Below are 13,651 nucleotides of genomic sequence, written 5' to 3' on the forward strand. Positions count from 1 at the left end.
AAGAAAATAAAAATATTTAAATAAGAGACTTGGAAGAAATTACAATTCTATTTTTCTCTCCCGACTTGAAGAGAAGTGTCTTGTTCCGGAGTCTGACATTCAGTTAGTAAGAAAGTTTAAGGTACATTGTTCCACTCAGTGAGTCAGTATGCTTCCTCTTCATGGAAGCACATTGGGACACGGCAAAGAGGGGAAATCATATCTTCTGCTTCCTGATGAATTTTTAAACGGAAGGCTTCCTCTCTTCAAGAAAGGAGTAGGCATGCACAGAGATATGTCCTCTAACAGGGAAAAGAGGTGGGGGGAGAAGGAGGGAAGGAAGAGGGAGGAGCTTAGCTTGGTCTTTGCTTTTTGAGTCATTTAGAGGCACTGAAACCTCCTGCCTCTCCCTTTCTCAATTTTATTTTTACTTCAGCTAATTTTGTCAGGTTTCTGCTAATAATAGCCACCTAACAATCATGGCTTTAGCGTTTTTCTCTTGCTGTTGTTTTCATGGTTTGAGAATCAGTTTCAGGGTTGGAATGATTCTATCATAACTTTATAGATGAGGAAGCCTGGAGAGGTTAAAATTATCGCAGAGGTAATTGAAGATTCTGGCTAAACCTAGGAGTCCTGGTTTCCCAGGCACTTGTGTTTTGTAGAAAATTAAAGTAAAGATCTAGGGATAAATCATCATTGCTTTATTCCTAATACCACCTCATTTCCAGTGATGCTTTCCTACCAGAAGGGTTCAGCTGGAACCTTTTTAATTTTGAAAGGAATTCAGCCTACTGAAAACAAGGGCTATCCACTCCCAAGCCCAGATGCACCAGGCACTTTGACATATTTGCTTCCCATAGCTCTTTTTTAAAGATATATTTAGTCAGAATCCATTCAGACCTCTGTTTTAAAATATAACTTTAGATCAAGTAATTTAATATGTGTGCTCTTATAAAGTACCCTCTACTGAACTCAGATATAATTATACCTTCTAATTGTTTTCTAGTTTTCCAAATGGAAATGTTTAAAATATATTGCCAACATGGGATTCATATCATGTTTTTATGTTACTGAAAAATGTTATTTATCTCCCCAAATTATGATGCTGAATGCACTTACACACACTTTCTGAGCAGCAGGCGGAGGCCTACCTCGACATTTTGTAATTGTGTTCTTCTTCATAGTTTGGAGAGTCTTTAGTCTCAGTTTTTTTGCCTTTTCACATCTGGAGGCATGCTGCAGGCCATGCATTTAAAACTAGTAGCAATAAATACTTTTAAATATCTTGTTAAAATATCGGCATTGTTTTAAAATACAGGGGGATTAAGAATCTTGAAAGGAGAATATTTAAAATACAGTGGCAATGACTTTCTATTGTATTTATGTGACTACCAATCTCCTTTCAAGGCATTTATATTGTATTTCAAGTTTATAAGCAAACGTTAGTAAACTCTTAAAGTATTAATCAAATCTTCTCAGACAACCCTGAGAGATTCTTTCCAATCTAATAATAATAATAATAACAACAACAATAAATAATCAATTATAATGCCCTGGAGACATGTTACAGGAAATACATAGTATTATTACCTCAAATAATGAAATTTTTAAAGCAATGCATTGACTCATTTTCTTTCTTATTCACCATAGTATATATTCATCAGAATGTAAAAATTATGAAGTTTGATCAATCGTTTGATTGCTGGCTTCCTGTTTGCCATCTTCTATTTGCTTGTTCACATTTATCAGCCACTGTTTATTTTGATACAATTTGAAATGATTTCCAACCTTGAGGAGAGTGGCACCCCCAGGACACAAAGCTCCTGCTTGCTGCAGTACAGAGATCGCAGTCTGGCCACAGACACAGGGCTGCTATCTAATCCACAGCTTAGGCGAAGTTTCCCCACTGTCCTCAGGAAGCTCCTTTATGGTTACTTCCCCCCAGGCCAGAGTCCACTTCAGGCTAATTCCTTACATTTAATTCTCATATTTCTTTAGTTTTATTTAATGTGCAATTGTTCCTAGGAATTTCTTTGTACTTTATAAGCTTAGCATTTTTTAAGAGAATGGGCTAGTAACTTTGAAAAGTGTTGCTCAGCTTGAGTTAGCTTAGCTTATTAACTCTTTCAGGCTCCTAGGAATTCCTATATTGATTATATTGCAACACACTTTTGAAAGTTGAATTATTTTTTCTTCTGAGTGAGCTGATCTGGTGGTCATTCATGGATGACATTTCTTGTCAAGGTTAAGCTTTCAGGCTCTGGAGTTAGTTGGGCACATGTAGGTTGGCATCCCACCTTTCCTGAAACCAGTTGTTCTTGTCTTCTCCAAGCTTCCATCTCAATCTCCTAACCTGGAAAATAGGGAAAATGTTGAATTCTCAAAGGAGTTGCTGGAAGCATTAAATAGAAAACATATGCGAAGTATTTGGTAGAGCACCTGGTGTATAAAAACACCCCAGGAAAGCCAGAAACATGATTATTTTTTCAGAGCAAAATAACATGAGAAAACTGACAAGCTGGCTTAGTGGCATTAAGTAAATGATAGCACCAATATTCGGGAGAGGGAAAGTGAGTGAAATTACCTCTTTCATTTGAAGGCCTTTGAAGCATTTATGTCTCTAAGTTCCAAGCATTCGTATGTTTTGATGTCTCACTTTTCAGTGTATGGGGCTTTATATTTAATTTTCCAAAACAAAATATCTTAGCTTATGTCTTTAATATATTTTATTTTGAAAAAAGATCATAGCTAAAGAAATTTCTTTCTGACACTGTAGGGTTTAAAACAAGGTTTCCTGTTACTAGTAATTTAAATTGTTCATCTGAAACTAATGTATATGCACGATATGCGTCCATGTTTATTTACTTATAGAATAAATAGTACTTTCTAAGGTACATCAGAAAAGACCATTTAGCTAGCAATCAATGCGGGTGAATTGACTCTGAGAGTAATAGCTGTGATTCGAGTTGTGGGAATAGGGCTTCAGTTGGCGCAGGAGGCACAAGAAGTGGGGAAAACACAAGTTTTCACTCACTGTCTGGTGTAGAATTGATGCCACAAATGACTTTGACCTGAGCTGTGTTTGACAACCATCTGTGTTTCCATCTGGTTATTCACTCTATTTCCTGGTGGTTCCAGCGTTGTTAAGTTTGTAACAACCTAGGTTTTGTTACAACTTTTCCTGCAATGCTGTACTTAAGGACAACTTTCCTTTTGAATGAAGAATTCAGATATTATTAGGGAAAGTTACTCCATCAGTAATACATTTGGGATTCTTTGCTAGATATCTTGATGATTAAAATAAATTCAATTTATTTAAATTTTTCATTGATTTACATTTTAAAAACAATATAGGTGATAATTAAAATAAATATTGGGTTGGTCATTTTTTCAGGCTTTGTGTTTAATGATTTCTCCAAGTTTGGGCCAAGTGATGTTCTGTGGAGTCTCTCATCTCTAAGCTGACTGCCCTTCATATCTCCTCAGCTGTCCCTGGTGGAGAAGATCTAAGTACTGTTGGTGTACTTAGCCACAGTACTCAGGTCACGGTCAGAGGAGGACCGATGGAAGCAGAATCAACTCCTCCCAGGATGGGCTGCCTGCTGGTGGGAGCCTGGGTGTGTGTGGGCCTGAGACAGGCAAAAGGCTCCAACACCAGCTGCTGTCTGGCAAGAATGTGCCTGTGGCGATTCTGAAAGGTAATTTCTGCAGAACAGAATTGTCATTCTATTCAAAAGTTGGGAGGGTGGACTTAAATGTATCTTAAGTTGTTATGACTTCTGCCAATAGGAATCCTATATAATAAAGAGGTCATATGCAAATTGACCATCACTCCAACACACAATATGGCTGCCCCCATGTGGTCAAAGATGGCCTCCTCCATGTGCACACAAGATGGCTCCACAAGATGGCCAGCAGGGGAGGGCAGTTGGGGGCAACCAGGCCTGCAGGGGAGGACAGTTAGGGGCGACCAGGCCTGCAGGAGAGGGCACTTAGGGGCAATCGGGCCAGCAGGGGAGCAGTTAGGCATCGATCAGGCTGTCAGGGGAGTGGTTAGAGGGTGATCAGGCTGGCAGGCAGAAGCAGTTAGGGGCAATCAGGTGGCAGGCAGGCAAGCAGTTGTGAGCCAGCAGTCCTGGATTGTGAGAGGGATGTCTGACTGCCCGTTTAGGTCCGATCCCGGTGGGGTGGATTGGAGAGGGTGCAGGTTGGGCTGAGGGACACCCACCTCCTTAACCCCCTGCAGGAATTTCGTGCACCAGGCTTCTAGTGCATAAAATAAAAAGCAACAAAACAAAACAAAAACACACAACCTCTCCCCCCAGACAAAAAAAATGAATAAGAAAAAATTTCAAAGCATCTCAAGTATGCATGGATAGAGTGCTTTGCATGCTTGTTTTTATTTATAAGCTTCTGGTCATTTAGTTTTCTCTTATATTACACTATTGCTTTTTACACAGTGCTATCAATTTCTCACATATCTTTGCAATGGCAAGAAAGTCACTTTTGAAGAACTATTTAAACGGCTCACAATTTTGATGCCATATCCTTATAGAATTTAGAAATGATTTTCTCTCTATAGTACACCATTACAATTTTCTTATAATTGTGTACATTTTTCTTTCATTTTAAGAGCTGTATTTTTTTCTGAAATTGAGATCTGACATTCAGATAGATTGATAGGCAGGTGACCAGGACATTGAAGGAAATTGGAGGTTATTACAGAAGTGCCTTCAGTTGGTGAGGAATTCATATATCAGAGACATTCTTTTAACTTCACTTAAAAGTTGGAAGCAGAGCACTGCTATTTAAATAATTTTCCCACATAATCATTTCCTAAAGAATTGTAATTGCATTGTTTTATTACTGATTATAGTCATTTGTGTGATTGTGTCTATGATTGATGCATTTTAATGTTGCAGTTGTCCAGCAATTTCCTATGATTCCCTCCATGACTGGTGTTCTTTATGGTGCATTGTGTGCAGCAGTGTGATTCTATCGCCTTTAGGACTTTTACTCAACTTTCTGCCCAGACATATTTGAAGGGCAGAGGCTTTCGTTCTGAGAGTAGAGTTCCCTCGGAAAGCAGTCAGTTTGCTTGGTCTGGGGCTTTGTCTTTTCACCAAGACAACCACTGAATGATTTTCAGAAGAAAATCACCATGTTCCCCTTCCATATTGTAATTGAGAATGTTATTTAAAAGCTATATTACTGACATTTCTAACTTCTTAATATGAAATCAGGAAAAGGTCTAATTACAAACACTGAGGAGTGGCCAGAATATTTGGGGAAAATGAGCAAAGGGCAGTACTGGAAGGCCAAGGGAAGGAAGAGATCATCAGAAAAGAGAGAGCAGTGTCCCCTGCCCTGGCATGGAGCACCACAGCCTTGACCTCAGCCAGAGCAGAGTCAGTGGCGTTGGGGGATAGGTGCCAGGTGGACATGTAGTGGGGAGTCATGGGGAGAGAAAGACAGTCACACAGTATGGGGGAACATTTTTTTCTTGGGGAAATAATTGTGAAGAGAAGGAGAAAGTTGGGGTCATATATAGAGAGGAAAAAGTTTTATTGTGTGTGTGTGCGCGCGCGTGCATGTGTGTGTTTAACGCAGCAGAGATGATTATACACTGAAGCAATGAGTCAAAAGAGAGGAATAACGATGCCGAGGGAAAGGTCTCTGAAGAGGTTCAGGGTTTTACTGAAGGGCCGAGATAACTCGCTCTTCTTTTTCTGAGATGTAGGAGGAGTGGGGTGGTAACTGAAGGTAAACTCATTTGTGGGTAGAGGTAGGAAGTTGAGGGAATTTCTGCTGCTTGGTTTCTATATTAGTTCTATTTTAAGAAGATGCATGTTCTCTATCATGGAAGGGCATGGAGGTGTGCGTGGGCCCTGGGATGGAAGGGAGGAATATGCTAGACCCTGCCATGCACAAGGCCCAAGGAGTTTGCAGATGAGAACAAACAGGAGGATTATCGACAATTGGAAAGAGCTATGATTTTCCCAGTGCTCAGTGGTGTGCAGCAGTGCTGGCCACAGGGCCTGCTTCACACGGGGATGGAAGGGCAGGCCCAGGAGGCTGAGGGCTCACACAGAAGCAGGGGCCAGTGCCCCGAGGTGTGGATGGAATCCGGTAACTTGTATTTTGAGAATATAAATGTGCTGAAAGGACAAATGTTTTTAAATAAGAAAATAGGATTTCAGATCAAAAGGTTTGAAAGTAGTGTTACTTGACAGGATGACAAGATAATTGATTGTAAGATCCACAGCATCATTATTATTTTAACTAGAGGCCCAGTGCATGAAAATTCATGCACTGGAGGGGGGGAGGGGTGCTCTCTCAGCCCTGCCTGCTCACAGTCTGGGATCCCTCAGGGGCAGGAGGCAACCTGATGATCAGGGGAAGGTGACGCCCCATCACACCTCTGCTGCTGCCACTGCCAGCAGCGCAAGCCTGGGCTGGCCCTGGTTACATGAGCCTCGGGCAGCCCTGGGCGGCTGGGCAGCTGCCATCTGAGGCTTACCTGCACCTTGGGCCGACCCTGGGCGGCTAGGGGCCTGAAGGGGACTGGGGGACTCTGGAGGCAGGAGCATGGCAAGGCTGGGCCCATCTGGGGGCAGGCCCGGCCTTGCCGCACACCTGCCGCCCTGGCAGGGCTGCGGGGACTGGGCACCAACATCTTGTGGCTGTGGATGCCACCATCTTTGTGGGTGGAGCAGTCAATTAGCATATTACCTCCTTATTGGCTGTGGGCGCAGCCATCTTTGTGACAGCGTGAGAGTCAATTAACATATTCCCTCTTTATTATATAGGATTGGCTTATTCAATTTTTAGAAAATAAAGTGTGAGATAAAACTGATTCATTGTGATCAGTGGCTCTCCAGTGTCAAGGGAGATACTTGTTTGGCCAGCACATCCCCAGCAGAGATGAGCAGCCTGCACGAGAGTGCTCATCTCCATCATCAAGGAGGTGAGCCCTGTGTTCTCCAGATCTTAGCGTCTAACAGCGCGCAGCTATTGAGCACCTGAATGTGGCTAGTGTAACGGAAGAATTGAATTTCAAGTTTTATTTAATGTTAACTTTAATTTCAAAACTGAATCACTCTAAAATTTCCCCCATAATACATCTTTATTGCTTTAGTGCACTGTGTTTCCCTTTAACTGTTGCCTCAATGTTGGTGGTATGTTGTAGTGAATGTGACAGGGATACCATTAATAGTATCTAATTAGTACTATTTATTATTATTCAGGAATGATAACATTTTGCATCATAGTCCAGAAGGACAGTGGGTTTAATAAAATATATTATTGAGACTAATCTTACCTGTTCCTTCCCTACTCTAAAGTGTGGCTTCAAAAAGTTGAAAATTACTCATATGGTTTGTATTAGATTTCTATTGGATAGAACTAGTCTAGAATTTCATTGGTCATAGCTGTGTTTTGGAAATTTAAAATAGAGTCAGGAGGCTCTACTGACCCCAACAGGAAGAGACACACCTGCCTCTCCCACAGGAAGTGATGCTACTATACTATCTCAGTTGTAGGAAGGAAAGACTCACTCTGCCCAGTAACTTCTCATTAGCCAATGAGAAGTCCCTATACTTGGAACTTTCCTCTAATGGGCTCTTCCTTTACAACAGCTCCTCCCACATCTATTGAGGAGCAGGTGGCCCTGACTCAGCAGCTGGACAACAGCAGCAGAGACTCTGCAGCACCAGGTGGGGAAGCCCCACTCCCCCTGGAGCACCTGCCCCAGGCCAAGAAGGAGGCTCAGCCCCAGGTGAAGACACCAGTGATAGTGGGCAGATGGTGACTCTACAATGGCAGCACCGTCAGCCAGATGGGAATGCAGCCTGTGGTGAGCAACCACTGCCTGGGTGCGTCCTCCACCCCCTGGAGCCTGGGAGCCTGGGAGTCTGGGAGCCTGGGTGCCTGGGTGCCTGGGAGCCTGGGTGCCTGGGAGCCTGGGAGCCTGGGAGTCTGGGAGCCTGGAAGCCTGGATGCTTGGGAGCCTGGCTGGCTGAGCTCAGGGCCCCCACCTCCCCTCATCCCCCTCAGATGGCTCAGCCAGTAAAGCACAGATTTGTTTTTTAACAGTTTTTAAAATATTTTGTTTATTTTCATGAAGCTGGTGCAGACAATGTCCATTAGAAACCCATATTCCAGGCCAAGTAGAAATAACAAGCAAGAGCAAGGTCCTGTGGTGATGCTTGCACACGAATCACTTCGTTGGCTGCTCATGGAAATCACAGCCTTGCTGGAGCTTCTGACAAGATTGTCCTTTAATCACAAAATCTTCTTTTTTCCTGTTTTCATCTCAAGGATTACAGCCCTGTATGTATGTTTCCCCAATATCTCAGAAGAGTTATTTCATGCTTTTCCAGGTTCATGCTTTTCCAGGTTCCTGTTTTTTGTTTTTTTTTTTTGTTAATCCTCATCTGAGGATATTTTTTCCATTGATCTTTAGAGAGAGTGGGAGGGAGGGCAGAGAGAGAAAAACATTGATGTGAGAGACACATCAATTGGTTGCCTCCTGCACTCGCCCTGACCACCTGGGGGTGGGGATCTAATCTGCAACCCTGGCACGTGCCCCTTGACAAGGAATAGAACCCAAGACCCTTCAGTGCCCACAGAGCTTTAACCACTGAGCCAGGGCCAGGGTTCTTGCTTTTTATGGTGAGAGGGCAAGTCCAGCAACAAGGCCAGTTATGCTTTGGTTGGAAGTGGGAATGATTTTTTCATTTGAAAGTTTTCATAATTAAAATAATTTCTTGCATGATAGTAATAAAGCATCTTTGAAAAGATTCCCATGGTTACTTCAGAAGATCTTTTTTAGAAACTAGAGGCCTGATGCATGAAATTCAAGCAAGGGGCTCAGCTCTCGCAGCCCCGGCTTCGTCTGGAAGCTCTTCCAGAATGTCATCTGGAAGGTCGTTCGGCTGTCAGGTCTAATTAGCATATTATGCTTTTATTATTATAGATATAATCTTGGGCTACTTATAGTTATTGAAATTTGAGCTCCCAAAATTAGGATGATTCATAAATCAACATAATATAAACAGGTGAATTCAGATTAATGTAGACATCAAGGGCAGTTTATTAATCAATGTGAATAGAAGCATTTTGAAATTTTTTTTTTTAGCAACTGGATCCATTGCCATTTTTATTCATGATATTTTAAATATTTATTATTTAATGATTTATCTTATTTTGATATTTTAATATCAACATGTACATATACATTTGTATATGCAGCTAACTCAAAACACAAACCTCATGGGTTACCCAGTGGTATTTGCACCCCTCCCCCCATCTAGCAGCCCAGCACCCAGAGCACAGCAATGATGCGTGTGAACCAGGATTTAGAATGATTGAAACTGTACAAAAGTGAAGGCATTTTCTAGCTTAAGAGAGGACTGTGGGGGAAACAGGGGAGGCCAGAGCCGCAGATATGTTATTTCTACAAGGAAGCCCCTTCCACAGAGCCCTTCCCACGTGACCCTGCTAGCCTCACACCTGCTCTTGGCAGCAGAGCACGGGTTGCCGATGAGCACTGGAGAGTCCTGGAGGCTCGGGGAGACATTTGTGACTTCCCAGGTGTGAGTTATGTCAGACACATCGTTCCAGAATTGAACTCCAAAGTACATCTGAAACAACAGCCATCCACACGTGTTCCTATCCATGTCCACATCCCAAACCATGTCTTCATTGGAGTGTGAGGATGGTGGGCTACCTATGCAATGACATCAATTCTTCATCCTCAACACCAATGTTCTGTTAATTCCTACGGCTGATACATTTGGGGATGGAAACTGAATTTAGTCAAAAGGAGGTTACAACTTTGTAATTAAAATAACAATGACTATATTTAAGGGACAATTGTGACTTATTAATGACTAATTTTATTTTCAAATGAAGCAAATTTCAGCAGCATTATATATACTGCAGGAAGTGATTTATTTCCTTTTTTAAAAATATATTTTATTGATTTTTTACAGAGAGGAAGGGAGAGAGATAGAGAGTTAGAAACATCGATGAGAGAGAAACATCGATCAGCTGCCTCCTGCACATCTCCTACTGGGGATGTGCCCGCAACCAAGGTACATGCCCTTGACCTGAATCGAACCTGGGACCCTTCAGTCCACAGGCCGACGCTCTATCCACTGAGCCAAACCGGTTTTGGCAACTTGCAGTCTTCTTAAGAATTAGCTAAATTGGGATAAAATATTCTGAAATGCAATAAGAATTCAGGGAAAATTGTTGTGAAAACTACTGCTACCAGGGTATTTTTGCAAAAACAATGCTATCTAATTTAGGTCTCTTTAATTTACTGCAGGAATTATAAAATAACAAAGGATGCTTAAATTAACAGCTCTGCACTTTTGGTGGTTAAAACTAAAAGAAACATTAAAAATGTAACTGGCCTTCCAACCTAAGATTCATAAAAATGGCATCAGCAAAAAAGGTGCAATATATAATTACACTTTTCCCAGGGTGTTGACATTCTCTTTCTCATTGTCTTGCTTTTGAAAACAAATCTGGGTGCCACATATTAAAGTATTTGACACTTACGTTAGCATTTTAAAAATATCCAACAAAATAAAAATAATTGTTATAACATTTGTTTCTTTTTCAATGAAATTCTGTTTTCTGGTTCATCTGTAAAGGATCACAGGCATGGAGATAATTCAAATCCCCTACTTCTCATTTTGAATTTATATGCTCTTTTAAAGACATTGCTGTTTAATAAGCACACTTTAGAGATCTTATCTTAATTTGAACATTAAGAGAAATTTGCTCTTCTTTTTGAAATCTTACCTATCCATTAAAACACGTCAAGTCCCACCTCCTTCTTACAGTGTTCTCTGTTCTATCTGTCCCACACCTATCTTCCCCTGTTCTAAATGCCTCCATCTTATTTCTTCTCCTCTCCTGCATAATCTCATGCACTCTCTGCTTTTGTGAGGGGGTAAGCCAACTACACTTAAAACCCTCGAGGCTGAGTACCTTATTCTTCCACATCTCTTCAGCAGTGTCATATATAGAACAAGTGTTCCAAGAATATTTGACTATTCTCAGTTGGCTTTGAGAAACAAAAATATCTCTTGGTACCTGAATTATTGGTAAGAACTATGTGGTCTTCACACTCTACACCAAGGAATCAAAATGAGATTATCAGAACCATTTAGCAGTATCTCACAGCCACACCATTTTGAGCAATTTCTGAGAAAATTTTCTTGGCAAAGTCATAAGCTGATGAGCTCTGGGGTGGTTGGTCCTCGCTGTTACCATAAGTGAGGCATGTGGTCTCCTGGAGGCCCTGCATGGACCCCTTTATTTTCATTCTGGCTATTGTACTGTTGTCTGATACATATCTCAAACTTTTAATCTGAGATCTGTTTCAGCATGGGGACAGAGAGGTACTTTATTATAGCATCTTCTGTTCTCAAAGATGATTCTAACAGTCAGAAAATGTCAGTGTGGGGACTACTTATATAGACCAAATACTCCTGGAAGAAACAAGGAGTTGGGAATCTAGAGCAAACATTTTGAGGGAAAAAGGACATCTAGCACTCACTTCTTTCTTAGATATTGAAAACAATTGAATTGAAAATATGGTCTACATACAGAAATATGTGGGAATCTACAAATGACCAGTGATATTCCTTAACCACCACCTTCTTTGTTTAGTCTATCTTTCATAACTCTTCTATGAAAGTCTTTTGGGTGAAACATCTTTGACACCCAAACATTTTTTTTGTTATATTCAGCTGAATATATATGGTTAAAGTTTGCAGATACAGTTTTGATAAATTTATTATATAAACAAAGAACAAGGCAATATTTTATTTCTAAATTCCACACCCAAAGACTCTGTGGGTTTTGTTGAGTCATCATTTCCGTTGGAAAAGGAGCAGCAAGGACATTGAGTCAGTCTGACTTACAAGTTCCTGGATTCTCAGGTGGCTGTCCAATTCTCAGGACTCTCTTCTCCTGCTCAGTAGAAAATAGAGTCCTTTCTTTGCTCCTTGCCAAGTAGTATTTTCAACTGGGGTAGTTTGCTCTATGTCTCCTTTGTAAAATCTTGAAAATATTTGTGTTATAGAATTCCATCATTTTCCTAGATAGAGAGCACAGTTTCTGCATTTGTTGCATAACCTATTGACTCGAGAAATGCTTTGTTTTTCCAAAGAATCTGAACTCATAAAACAATCAAAACATTTTATTGAAATTAAATTCCACAGCAATATAACCTCCATTCTGTGCAAACACATGTGGAATTTGGTTTCCATGGTTACTTGCTACTAGTTCTGTGCTTTCCCTGGTTCTCTACGGAGCTGGGCGAGAGATCAAGCCCAGAGTGTCATTATAATGAGGCAGAAACTGAGAATAATGTTTTAGGTGAGGGCCATGAAGCAGTTTACAACGCATGCAATTTTAAGTTTACAATTATAAAGAAAAATACCATGGGCCTCCCCCGGCCACAAACCAACTGCTTATTCAGTAATGTCATAGGAATAAGAATGAGAAGAAAAAAAAGACTTGAATACAACTATGTTTTGTATGTATGTATCTATCATGTATTGCTAAAAGAATGTACTCATTCATTAAATTGAATTTTTCAAAAATTGTGGAAATTTAATTTAAGTGCAATATTATAGTTTGTGTGTGTGTTTTTGCGTATATTAAAAGGAAATATGTTTAACAATGTGTATTTTGACCTAAGGCAAACCCAACAGATAAAAAAATCAAACCTCTTAGGAGAAAAGTTATTCCCAGGATTCTATACTCAAGGATAGCTCTGATCTATTTTATTCATGGAAATTATTGTTTTCTTGTGAAGCAATAAATATAATACAGATTTGGAATGTTGTTTCTAAAAACTAAGCTCTATCTTAAAAATTATGTTTTAGTTGTGTATATACTATCTGTGTAAAATTAAAATCACTCCATAGACCTTGAGTGTACTTTGGCATCTAGATAGAAACTAGGATGCAGTTATTACCTGAGGCTCACCGTGATCGCCTTGCTATGGAAAACGGTCAAGACTGAACAGGATAAGTTGACAAGGGAGAAGGAAACAAAATACTCTATGTCTGAATTAAATTTTCATTAGAAACATTGAAGAACAGGATTCCCAAGGAAGAGAATCTATTTAATAGCACGGGAGGTAACTTTAGGTCTTTTCTCCATGCAAGGGAGAAGAAGGGAAGAGCAGAGAATGGCATCATGGGTGTTTCAACAGGAGGAACAAATAATGATTACATTATTCAAAATGATAAACTATCATTGGAGAAATGTTTCTTCAGAAAAAAATTACCACAACCTATACGAAATGAAGCAACCTCCAGGAAAATCTTTACCACTTCAGGTAAAAGTTAAAAAAAAAAAAGGAACCTCTATTTTAGATAAAAGTCAATTAGGCACATGAGGAAAAAGAAATCTACAACAATGCAGATCAAAAAAATAAATAAAAACATTACCTGTAAAGAAATAGTCCAGCCTCCAAACTTTCTGTAATACTAAATATCAGATGTTATAAGAGGGTGTTCAAGGCGTATTAAGATCATTTTTATCTAAATGAATTTCCTTAGAAATAGAACATGTATTCAAATACACAAAGGATTCACTTACAGGCCAGTTTGAGAAGTGTTTAAAAGTTTTCAGTATATAT

Source organism: Myotis myotis, unplaced genomic scaffold (genome assembly GCF_014108235.1).
Source record: "Myotis myotis isolate mMyoMyo1 unplaced genomic scaffold, mMyoMyo1.p scaffold_m19_p_16, whole genome shotgun sequence".
NCBI classification, from domain to species: domain Eukaryota; kingdom Metazoa; phylum Chordata; class Mammalia; order Chiroptera; family Vespertilionidae; genus Myotis; species Myotis myotis.